The sequence below is a fragment of the Cryptomeria japonica genome, chromosome 2, assembly GCF_030272615.1.
Source record: "Cryptomeria japonica chromosome 2, Sugi_1.0, whole genome shotgun sequence".
In the NCBI taxonomy this organism is placed as follows: Eukaryota; Viridiplantae; Streptophyta; class Pinopsida; order Cupressales; family Cupressaceae; genus Cryptomeria; species Cryptomeria japonica.
The window spans coordinates 475829306-475842894 of record NC_081406.1 but is presented as its reverse complement, the minus strand read 5'-3'; the positions used below and the strand labels follow the sequence as shown (position 1 = coordinate 475842894).

The 13589-nt window shown below is 41.5% G+C and overlaps 1 protein-coding gene across 9 annotated transcripts in view; it reads right to left on the bottom strand.

The window, feature by feature from the left end:
- Positions 1-13589, bottom strand: part of LOC131049033 (putative ion channel POLLUX-like 2) — a 383365-nt gene that overhangs the window by 75929 nt on the left and 293847 nt on the right. The window lies entirely within an intron of this gene.

Here is a 13589-nt window from a genome sequence, read left to right as displayed (position 1 = left end):
TTTTGGTAGCTAGGTGGCAATTTTGAGTTCCTAAGTCTCATTTTTTATATGATCATGCCCAAAGGTCTTCAAAGTGCTAGTAATGTTTAAATTTTAAATTTTGAAGTCAATAGGATCAACTGTTAGAAAATGTTAAAAGGTTAAGGTGATCCTAAATTTTGCCTAAGTGTTGAGGTTGCAACTTGTTTTAAATTTGCACGTAAATGTGTTCAAGTGTTACAAATTGGTGTGAATTTTGTGCTAGAGCGTTAAGGGTCCCTATAGGAAAAGTTTTACCACTCCTAGGAGGTAGAATATGTCAAGTGTGCACAAAGTCCCGACAGATCCCCATTTTCCAACCCTCAAATCCAGTTAAAATGTTAAAAGTCCCAATAGAAATAGAATTTCCACTGAGCGAAAACATAAAATTTGACAAGTTTGGGCTTTTACAAGGTGAAAATCATAATAGTCCTAATGGAAAACATTTTTCCCCCATGAAATTCGGGCATAAAAGTGATTTGTCTCGATGGGAGGCGTTTTTCCACTAAGTTTCAAATGTATTTTGGGAAAATCTGAATGCATCTAGATTCTCCACTGAAGCTGTCCTGATGGAGATCATTTTTCCACCAAGCCATTGTCAGCGAAAATGTACAAGGAAAGTGAGTCTCGATGACCCACGTTTTTTCACCAAAGGTAAATGACCAAGTATAGTACAATTACTTGTCCAGATGAGGTTCGAATCTCCACAAGAGAAGGGAAATGAGAAAGACAGAACAAATTTATGTTGTCTTGATAAGGCGTGTTTTTCCACTGGAGGTAAAATGATGAATTTTGGTTAATTTTAAATGTCCAAATGGAGTTCGAATTTTCCCTGGAGACTATTTTGACAAAGTTTGACAAGTTTAATGAGATTTTTGTGTCCAAATGAAGCGGAGAATGTTTGAGACAAAGAATGATCTTCCATCCACCTTATTGGCAAATGTCATGAAGAGTGGAATCTACAAAGCAGCCGGTTTTCCACCATCCATTCAATGCTATGAGCTTGTAGTTGAGTGTGCGAAGCATTATGATCCACAAACCAGAATGATCAAATCACCTAAGGCAATAGTGCTTGCGTACCTAGTTGAGGAATCTATTGGGGAGGTATTTGCAATCCCTAGGTGTATAGACATGCAAGAGAGAACTAAGGAAGAGGCCCAAGATAAATTTCATAGAAGAGCAGAATCATTTATGACAGTTATCAACAACGAGTGGGTTCTTGAGACAAGGTGTCACATTCCAAGTTACCCAAGAGGCTCTTAAGTACAGACTTCAAAGAGGAGTACAATGATCTAATATTTCTACTCAACCGAGACATAGGAGCACCTCAAGGGGCACTATTTGAAACATGGATGTACTATTTTATTGAAGAGATAGCTAGAGGAACGATGATCAACTAGGCAAAGATAATTGGTGATAACCTCCTACCTTGTCTATGTACTGGCCAGATATGTTGTGTACAAAGGATTGATATGCAAGGGCGAATTTGAGAATGATCCAAGATAATACAGAGTTACGAGTGCTATCCACAACTCCACCTACACGGAATTGAGCAAATTGAGCATTACAGAAGGGTGAACGATGCTTTCACCATGTACATCACAAGACTATTGCAAGACGGGAAACATAAACAATTGTCCAAGGAGGCAACAACACTTATAGAGAAGTACAAATCATGGTTTATCCAGTTTCCTAACTTCACATACCTAAGGATTCAAGGTTTCACCTTGGGAACCATAAAAGCTTCCTAGGTATCCGATAAGAGATAGTTCTACTTGAGGTAGTGAGACAACTTTTGGAGTATGATTTCCTCCACAAAGTGAAACATGGAATGGGGATAACTTATCCTATCACACTCGGAAAGATGATGGAGGTATGCCACACCGCAAGTGCAACAAACACCGTCAATTAGGAATTGGAGTTCTATCATCTTGGAATCTATAGAAGCAAGGATTGATTCGATCCATTTTAGAGAACTGTAGCAATCAAAGGAGGGAAGTTCATACACAAAATTGACATCGAAGACTACTGGGTCAATCTCATGGATGAATTCGCAATTAGAAGGAAGATGTGGTCTCGTATGTCAGTGGACTTCATCAAGAAATGTAACCTGTAATGTCCCCTTCCTTGTGATGTTGCATTCAGTGGTCCATTGGCCTATTCTAGAGACCCATAGGCTATGTGGAAAGATGAATTAAGGGTTCCCATGTTCCTTGGAGTTCCGACCAGACTTGTCAAGGGTGGAATGTGAACTTACTATATTTAGTAAGTTAGGGTTTGGCTGTCAGGATGGTACAGAGTTGTTAAGCTTGCCAAATTTTTTCTCTGTTTGCGAAGATAACGATTTTTGGAGCATTATTTCATGACTTACTATTTTTAGTAAGTACCAGTTTGGGGTACTCTATTTTTGGCAGTCCTGGATTTGGTCCTGTCCCAGCACAATTCAGTGATCCTCATTGTTCAGCCTCATCTGGATTCCATTAATAATCAGTACTGGAACTATAAGCAATTTAATTAAATATTATTCCTTATCCTAAGGTTATTATTTAATTATTTTATCACTTATTGATGTTATGGGAAATTGTGCAAAATATAATATTTTTCCTAAGTCATGTTTGGGCGAATTTTTTGGAGAATTAAAGGGAGACTTCATTCTTTATATTTTAAAGAATTTATAATGTCAAAAATCGTGGCCCCTCTCCTTGGCGCGATTTTGACTTGGCAAAGTGGGCGCCACTTTGGGTCCACCATGAAATGAAATGCAATTGGAATGAGGCGAAATTGGGAGGCAATTTCATTTGAATTTCAGATTGGAAAAGCTATATAAACAGAGGTTGAGCTCCTCATTTGGTATCCAGAGAAAATATATCGTTATGCTATAGGAATGACTCCAGACATTCTTTGAGAGTGAATACCTCCTAGATACTTCCTTCCGGTTTCGAGTGTGAGACATCACTCCTAGCTGTGGTGCGTAGTTGTGAGCTTCTTGGTGATTTTTGGGTGTGTTGGTGAAGATTTGTGTATGCTGCTGGTTTTTTTGGTATTGCTCGTGTGTGCCAGCTGAAAGTGTAATTCACTCCTAGCTCCCTGTGTGTTGAATGCATCATTCTGGGCGAGGGCTCGTTGGAAGCGTACCGGAGAGACGATAAGTCTCCTATATTGGCGTGGCATTTGGAGAACTCTCCAATTTTTAGTTGCACATTGAACTTTTCAGCAAAAAACGCCATTTCCAGAATTGCATTGGGATGTGTGCCTTGCTGTTGGTGCTCTTCATTTGCAGTTTCGAGGTATTATTTTGTTTGCTTATGTCATATGCTTCATTTTCTTCTGATTTGGCATGACTCTATGGGATTTTGAGTGAGTTACAAGCAATTTAGTGGGTTTCGAGATGGCTGGTTCTGCGTTTTCCTTGTATTTGATTTCAGAACAAGTAGTATTATTGGTTAGAATGTGTTAGTGAATTCATAAGATATGTACTTCACTCTATCTCTTTTCACATTTCTATGATTGTAAGAATTGCTTCAGTAGTACTGACCAATTCATTCTATGTTGTATTTCCCACTGAACAAGTGGAAGAGGATGGCTTAGTCGCCTGTATGTTTGTAATTCAGTTTTGTCCTCCCACTGAGCAAGTGGTTGAGTGATATTGTCCTCCCGCTGAGATATGCGGTTGAGTGATAGTTTCATTTAAAAGTCCTCCCGCTGCATAAGCGGTAGAGTGATTTGGTTCTATTATGCTTTGTTGCCTTGGCTGGTTTATTGCCAAGTTTGTGTTCTTCATCCCGCTGAAAAGTGGAAGGGGCTGTCTTGCCGCCCAGTTTTGTAATTGCATTGTAATTTCCAGCGGATCAGAAAGCTCACGAACCCCTTGTCACCGTATGCTCTCACCTTCCCACATTGGGCTCTTGGTGATCAGAAAGTGGAAGGGTTACCTTTCAGCAGCATTTGGTTTTCATTTCCTAACCATAACAAGTGTTGTGTTGAATATAATTGTGGAAAAATTTCAAAAAAAATAAGAGGGAATTTTACAGTGGTATCAGAGCTGGTTTTTCTTGCCAGCCTGTGAAGTCAGGGTAATCAGAGTTCTCCATGAGTGACAGAGACGTCCACTACTACAATAAAGAACAGAAACGCCAGCAGTATCAGATCCCTACAGTGCCTTGTGAAGAGACTTTTTTAGAAGTCTTGAGAAACAGAGATAAGGAAGTTGATTCAGTAGACTCAGCAGATTCAATGGGGGAAAGATTTTTTGGACAGAATGAAACAACTATGGCCGTAGAGAAAATAGAAAAGAAATTTGGCACAATGATGGACATGATGTGCCAAATCATAGCCACCTTTAGGTAGAATGTTGGAGGAGGGCATAATCAAGATCCAAATCAGAATATGAGTGGTAATAATGGCAGTACTTCCAACAACTCCGTTGGTAATGGGAATGGCAGCAACAATGGCAGCCATGGAAATGGAATGCCTATTGGATCGGTGACTAGACCATTGCAAGTTGTTTTTCTTCCAAGGGAAACACTGCCTCTTGAAGTGGAAGTTCCTGTAGCTGAGGAGATTCGGGCCAGCTTTGTGGAGTATGCAACATTTCCCCAAGAGATTCCAAATGCTATGTCTCTTGACTAATACATGAATCAAAAGAAGAGAAGGGAAGGGAGATATGATAATCGTTACTCCACTACCAGAGATTTCCAACAGGCCCTTGGGAAGGTCACTCTAGCACACTTCGATGGAAGCACTGTGAGCACGGCTAGAGCTTGGGTGCAGAAATTGTACAACTACTTGTCCTTGAGACCCATGCCCGAAGAAGAGGCCATCAAGTTCGCCACCTTGCACCTAGATGGAGCTGCTCATGAATGGTGGTACCATGGGTTGATCACCCTTGGTCACAACTTGATCCATACTTATGCTGAATTCACCAACAAGTTGATAGAAAGATTTGATACCAAGGATGTGGAGGTGAAGTTTAGAGAGCTAGCACAACTCAAACAACAAAGTTCTGTGGACACCTTCATAACTGAATTTCAGAGTCTTTCAGTTATGGTTAGTAGTATCTCAGAGAAAAGACTGGTGGTCTTGTTCACTAAAGGACTTGAAGAGCCATTGAGAGGTTGGGTAAAAGCCTTTGACCCGCCCACCTTGGCTGATGCAATCAAGAAGGCTAGAAGCATGGAGTTGGCTGCCGCTAAGTCTAAATTTCAGTCAAAGCCTTTCCCATTTCGTAAGGACAAGAAGAAATTTTCTAATCAGCCTAAGAAGTTCCCTCCCCGGATGGATGATAAGCTTTGTCAAGAACTTTGGAGGAAGAATTTGTGTTACTCATGCAAGGAACCTTGGGTTCCGGGTCATAGATGCCATGGAAGGGGTAATGTTCGGCAAATGGAAGCATATTCAGCTGATGGATCAGATTCTGAAAATTCAAAACAGCAGCTTGACTCGGAGGAAAGTGAGTATGAAGAGGCTCCATAAGGGCCTGAAAGTGATCAAGATGATAAGGGTATAGTTGCCCCACTCTCTAGCTTCCACAAGAATGAATCATTCAGAGTTCGAGGAGCATTGGGAGAGCACTAACTTGTTGCTCTAATTGATACAGGAGCAACTCACAACTTCATTGATGCTAAGATTGTTGCCAAGAGAGGTCTTATCACTAATGATGTTGAAAACTTCAAGGTCATGGTGGCCGATGGATCGACAATTTGTTGTAAACGGATGGTGTCAAACATGTCAATGAAGCTTGGTAATTATGAAGTCAAGGATGACTTCTATGTTGTCAATATTGGAGGGACCGATGATGTCGTCCTAGGCATTCAGTGGTTGCGATCTCTTGGTGAGATCACTGTTAACTTGCAAACCATGGAGTTAAAGTCCATGACCGAAGGGAAGAAGGTGGTTTTGCGAGGAATGTCTAATGGGGGTCCTCGGATTGTATCCTTGAAGAGGATGGAGAGGCTGATCCGTCATAACCAAGTAGAGTGGGCAGCAGAATGTGTGTTAATGCCATCAAACCCATTAGAAGACAAGGGCAGTTACACTACTGATATCCAGGCTCTAATCATAGACAAGAGCAAGGTCTTTGGAAATCCACCACTTAGAAGATCTCCTGAGTATATGGTCATGCCATCGCACTCATCTGAAGAAAGGAGAAGCTATCCTGAAGACATTCAGGCTTTGATTTCAAAGAGGAGCAAGGTGTTTGAGACTCCACCCCCGGGTAGGCCGCCTGAGCGCAGTACTGAACACATCATTGAGTTGGAAGAGGGTACTAAGCCTATCATGATTACTCCTTACCGTTACCCAAAGAAGCAGAAGGATGAGATTGAGAAAGCCATTAAGGAGCTTTTAGACATGGATTACATTAGGCCAAGCAAGAGCCCTTTTGCTTCGGCTGTTGTATTGGTAAGAATTAGGATGGGACCATGCGTATGTGCGTGGACTACCGAACCTTAAATCAGAAAACCATCAAGAATCGGTACCCCATTCCGAGGATTGATGAGCTCATTGATGAGCTGCATGGTGTCGTGTACTTCTCCAAGATAGATCTCAGATCGGGCTACCATCAAATCAAAATGAGGGCTTCTGATGTGGAGAAGACTACTTTCAGATGCCAATTCGGGCATTTCGAATTTCTAGTCATGCCTTTTGGTTTGACTAATGCTCCAGCCACATTTCAGTCCTGCATGAACAAAATCTTTCAAAAGTAGTTGAGGAAGTTTGTGCTCATATTCTTCGATGACATTCTCATCTTCAGCAAGTCTTCGAAGGAGCACTTACAACACTTAGATGAAATTCTTAGCATTCTAGAGTCTGAATCATTGTTTGCCAAAGAATCTAAGTGTGAGTTTGGAATGGGGGAGTTGCTTTACTTGGGGCACATCATCAGTGCAAAGGGTGTGAAGGTGGATCCCAAAAAGATTAGAGCTATCCTTGATTGGCCACCACCTGAGAACATAACTCATTTGAAAGGATTCTTGGGTCTATGCGGTTTTTACAGAAGGTTTGTGAAGGGTTATTCTCAGTTGGCTGCCCCCCTCACGGATCTCACTAAGAAAAGAGCCTTCGAGTGGTCTGCAAAGGCACAAATAGTGTTTGATCAGTTTAAGGAAATCATGAGCTTATGCCCGGTTTTGGCCTTACCAGATTGCACCAAGCCTTTTGAACTGCAATGTGATGCGTCAGGGGAAGGTGTTGGTGCAGTTCTTATGCAAGACAAGCACCCTATTGTCTTTGAAAGTAGAAAGGTGAGAGGGCCTGAAAGGCTATATTCAATCTATGACAAGGAGATGCTTGCCATAATGCATGCCCTTGAGAAATTCAGGCAGTACCTAGTGGGAAGTAGGTTCATTGTTAAGACTGATCATAACAGTCTTAAGCATTTCATGCACTAGAAAGATATGAACGAAAGGCAGCAAAAGTGGGTTAGTAAGCTTCAGGCTTATGACTTCGACATTGAGTATGTGAAAGGGAAGAACAACATAGTGGCAGATGCCCTTTCACGGAGACCCCATCTAAGCTCTATATGTGAGCTTACTGCTGATTGGAGGGACCTATTGCTTGCTGATCATGCCAAAAATCAGTTTGCAACCAGCATTGTTGAAGGCACTTTTCATGATGAAAAGTACAGTTTGGTTGATGGATTAATTTTATATAAGGGAAGGATCCTTCTTCTACCTGAATCGAAGTTGAAGGAGAAGGTATTGCAGACTTTTCATGACATTCCCCTTGCTAGCCACCAAGGTTTTTTCAAGACTTACAAGCAAATTGAGAGAGATTCTCTTGGAAAGGGTTGAAGAGAGATGTCTTGAAGTACGTTAAGGAATGCCATACTTGTCAGAAGAATAAATATGAACACACAACACCCGCTGGTTTATCGCAACCATTGCCAATTCCCAGTCAAAAATGGGAAAGTGTCTATGGATTTCATCACTGGGTTGCCAAAGGCTAGTGGGAAGGATTGTATCTATGTGGTGGTGGATAGATTGACAAAATTTGCTCATTTTTTTGCCATCACTAGCTCATTTACAGCAGCTCAAGTTGCTGATTTGTTCTTCCGTGAGGTGTTTAGGCTACATGGGCTGCCTAAAAATATTGTGAGTGAAAGGGACAGCAAGTTCCTAAGCTCCTTCTGGCAAGAGATTTTCAGATTATGTGGTACTATGCTAACCCCAAGCACGAGTTACCATCCCCAGACAGATGGACAAACAGAGATAGTAAATAAGTGGTCAGAGGGTTACTTGAGGAACTACGTTTCAGAACAACAGAAGGCTTGGGTAAGATGGCTACATCTTGGTGAATACTGCTACAATTCCACTTATCACATGTCCATTAGTATGTCTCCTTTCATGGCACTTTACGGTTATGAGGCCCCTAGCTTTGTTGATTTGGTGTTTGGAGATAGTAGAGCACCTCAGGCTAGGGATATGGTTCAGCAGTGTCAAGACATTCTGAAAGCATTAAAGGACAACCTCCAGATTGCACAGAACCGGCAGAAGTTGTATGTTGATCAGCAGCGTATTGAGTGCTCATTTGAGGTTGATGATATGGTCTACCTAAGACTTCAGCCCTTCAGACAGTCTACTCTCAAGAAGAGTGGAGCGGTGTAATGTCCCTACTAGTTAGAGATCACTGTCCTGCAAAACCGATTGTTAGAATACACAAATATATATATATATATATACATATATGTATATATAACTAATCTAATTTGCAATTAAACTTAAATTACTTAATTAACACTAATCTCAATTCTTATTTAATTAAAAGGATACGAGTGCCGTATTGGGACATGTCCTTAGGTGGCTGTGAAGCTCGCCTTCTTGGAACCCATCTTGGTTCCAAGCCATACCAGGAAATCGAAGGTTAGTTCGATTCCTGTCTTGGATGGAACTTCTTACACCCAAGCCATCCAGGAAATCGAAGGTTAGTTCGATTCCTGTCTTTACACCCAAGCCATCCAAGGAAGACCATATGGTCAATTCCTTGCCTTGGATGATGCATTTCATCATCCAAGTCTACCAGAGGGGACCAGCCAGATCTGTTTCTTCTTGGATGAACTTTGTCAACCAAGCCATAACATATATGCATATAGATGTTCAGTATATACTGCCTACTAGGGATTATCATAATCCCTCCATTAGGCTAAGGGAATTTCCTCCCTATAGCCTCCATCATACAATCACATTTATATTACATTTTACGATCTATTACTATTTTCCATTCCATAATCTACATTTACATATTCTAAACTTAACATGTATTCCATAACATATATTCAAAAAACATCCATTATCATATATTCACATTTATTTATTAATGTATATTCCTAACTATTCATTAATATGTATTCATTAACATATGTTTACACATATTCCTTAACATCTAAAAACCATTCATTAACATATATATTAAAATATTCATTACTTATATTCATTAACATATATATTAATTATTCATTACTTATATTCATTAATATATATATACTCTGTGACCTTACTTACCTGTTCGTAACCCGCAGCAGTGGTTTCTAGTTCGTATTTCTTCCCTTGCTGTTCGCAGTCTACTCCTTTTCCAGACCTCCTTCTAATCCCCTTTTGTGCTCCTTGATCCTGCGATTTTCCCGGGTTTTATACCCGTGGAGGGGAGTGATCGTGTCCCTCCATGGGGACCCTTCCGTGGGAAGGGGTGTGACGGGTTGCAGCCACTTTCCTTCCGAGGGAAGGGGTGTGACGGTAGTCCCAGCCTAGGCTGCAACTTCCCGTCCCACCGCTTCCCGCGGGGGGGGGGGGGGGGTCCACGTGAATCTCATCACTTGTTATCGAAAAGTGATTCCTTTAATTTCTTTTCCCATTTAGTATACATTTAGACATATTAACTATATTAAATTAATTAAATATAAATATATTTAAGTAACCATTTTCTAGTACTTCATTCTTGTATTAACTCAATTTTAATATGTTAGTATTATTTCCTCTTTCTAATAATTTATTCTTTAACTCAATATAATATATTAGTATTTCTTCTAGTGTATTAACACTATTTGATATATTACATCATTTAATAATTGACTTTATCATTATTTGTGTTTATAAGGCTTACATCATGTGGTGAGGTAGGGTTATCACAAGCGGAAAAACTCAAGCCACGTTTTTATGGTCCATTTAGGGTCATCAGGGGAGTGGGAGTTGTGGCTTACTGTAATGTCCCTACTAGTTAGAGATCATTGACCTGGAAAACAGACTGTTAGAATGCAACAAATATATAACTAATCTAATTTGCAATTAAACTTCCATTACTTAATTAACACTAATCTCAATTCCTATTTAATAAAAAGGATACGAGTGCAATACTGGGACATGTCCATAGGCGGCTGTACAACTCGCCTTCTTGGAACCCATCTTGGTTCCAAGCCATACTAGGAAATCGAAGGTTAATTCGATTCCTGTCTTGGATGTAATTTCTTACACCCAAGCCATCTAGGAAATCGAAGGTTAATTGGATTCCTATCTTGGATGTAATTTCTTACACCCAAGCCATCCAGGAGATCGAAGGTTAATTCGATTCCTGTCTTGGATGTAATTTCTTACACCCAAGCCATGTCAAGGAAGACCATCATATATGATCGATTCCTTGCCTTGGATGATGCATCTCACCATCCAAGTCCATCAGAGAGGACCGACCAGATCCGTCTCTTCTTGGATGAACTTTGTCAACCAAGCCATAACATATATGCATGTAGATACTCGATACATACTGCCTACAAGGGATTATCATAACCCTTGCATTAGACTAAGGGAATTTCTTCCCAATAGCCTCCATCATATAGCCACATCATTCATATTACACTCTACAATTCATTATCATTTTCATTCCATAATCTACTTTTACATATTCCTATATTAACATGTATTCGGTAACATATATTCAGAAAATATTCATTAACATGTTCTCAAGAAAGTTCATTAACATCTAAAAATTAACATATATTCATGACTATTCATTAACGTATATTCACAAATATTCATTAACATATATCTAGAACTATTCATTAACATGTATTAAAATATTCATTACTATATATGTGTGTGTGTGGCACACACATCCACACACATATATATCCTCTATGAACTGCAGACATCACTTACCTATCGCAGTCTGCAGTCTGTTGTTGAAGCTCCTAAACCGTAGTCCCCTTGCTATCCTCCCGTCTCCCTTCCTGTCGTATCACTTGTAATGTCCCCTACTAAGTTTAGGCTTGTTTTAACCATAATTAATCCATCTTGATATACTTTGGCTTAAACTAAATTGATTAGGAGACAAAGCTGTTAGCGGCAATATTGTAAGCAAATAAAACTAGTTAATTAAGTTGTAAATTGTAATTGTCTTGGTTAGTGGCAACCGAGGGATGGTAGTTGCGGTACGACGGTTGGCGCTCGCACCTCTCGGTATCTTTATATACTTCCGAATGTAACTTGTGACACACAATTAGGAATGGAATAACATCTCTTATATTTGATTTGATATCTATGGCATTATTATTCTGCATTACGTGCTTTATTTATGTACTTAAAGTTATTCACCTGAGAGGGTAAACATTTGGTGCCGTTGCCTAGACATACTCGGGAACGGAAGATGCGGATGGCGCACGGACACGATGGACCTACCCGTTGGTGAGATAAATCCAAAGGCCAACAACGCGCAAACGGAGCTCTACAGCGGAGAAGATACTGCGACGAGGGAATTTTCAATTTTGCTCCAGGTAGCCATCGAGACATATGTCCAACGAGAGGCCACGAAGGCTGACATCCCACCAAGTGTCGCGTGGACAGCACTGGAGGTTAGCCCGGCACTAAATCGGTTGATGAACCACCTTCCCCGGTTGCTTGCACAGGCATCGCTGGCACAACAAGCTCGCCTACAGGAGATTGCTCGAGAAGAGCGACGCCAACAAATCCTCCAACAGTACGAAGAAAGCAGCCGTCGGGAAGCGGAGCGGGATGGCATGAGGCCAGGAAGGAATTGAACCCTGAATCCCATATGGATAAAGGAACATTCTATATTCAAATAAAGGTGTCATAATATTGACACGAGTTGTATTGACGAAATGAATTAATAAAGGCGTGTTCTGGTTTATGTGTTGTGAATTATGGAAATGTATGGGAATTAATGGCCAACCTATTAAATAAAGATAGAAATAAGAAAGTAGAAACGGACGAGTGGGAGGCTGTGCAGAGGGCCTTGATTCTGGAACAGCAAGTAGAACGTAGACAGAGGCTGAGGCAACTTGCCGAAGGGTGGCCCGAAGGGAACCAAGGAGGTGTCACGGAGGGTGCAGAAGCTGAGGGAAATTTCTACGCGTCGCCAGAACACCGTAGGGTGAGAAGGCACGAAGAGTTTCAGGAGGAAACAAAGTTACGGAGGAATCTAGTCGAAGAGACTCAGGATCAGTTTAGAAACTTATCCCTTACGCCACGAAGTGAGGATCACCAAAGGGAGCCAAGAGTGGCTACGGGTGAGAACGGAGGGGAGGACAACCGTATGGTTGTAGGTGTCACACACAGCAGGCAAAACACCGTACCTCAAGTCACCCACGCAGGACACACCACCGGCGCCAGAGGGAGTGGCGCACAGACGCAGCCACAACCACCTCCAAGAAGACAACCCCCTTCGATGGCAGGCAAACAGAAGTTGCCTAAATTCAACGGAGATGGCAACGATGACCCCGTACGACACTACCGTACATGTGAGACAATATGGTCAGCCAACGGGGTAGTTGACAAAGCAGATTGGGTGGTGCAGTTCCCTGCCACCCTAAGAGGAGTAGCCATTGATTGGTACTCTGATGTGGATAAAACAAAGGTGGGAACATGGGACGACCTACAAAAAGCTTTCGAGACGGAGTTTCGACTCCTTCGAGATGATAATGAGATCGTGGCGGAGATATTAAGCACAAAGGGGAAAGCACGAGACAGTGCGAACATACAACCGACAGTTAAAGGAATTACTGGGGAAGATGGAGAACCAGTCGGCTGATGGACTAAAGAAGAGATGGTTCGTGGAAGGGTTGCTGTCATCCCTGCGGAGAAAGATGAAAATTGTACTGCCCACAGGATGATGCATATAACCATGCGATGGATTTGGAAAGTGAAGACAAAACATCGCGGAAGAAAAAGGACAAGTCCTCTGCAGAAGAGGAGTCCTCGGGAGAAAGCAGCAGTGACGAATCATCAAGTAAGAAGGTGCAAGCTCTTCAAAAGGGATATGCACCGTATGTTGAAGGAATTTAAAAACATGAAAGGAAGCACGACCAAAAACGAAGATGCGTGGTGCACTGATTGTAAGGAAGAAGGTCACACAAAAGGCACTTGCCCGAGGAAGGCATTCTGCGACATTTGCCAGATGTTGGGACATGCCGTCAAAGAATGCCCCTACAACAAGAAAACAAAAGGGAACCAGGTATTCTTAGAGCAAGAGCAACCCTCATTGCCAGCAGGCTCCGCCCAGCCGCAAGCCGACGCCACTGCATCATCCGGTGGTTACAGAGGTAACCGAAGAGGAGGGAGAGGCAACAACAA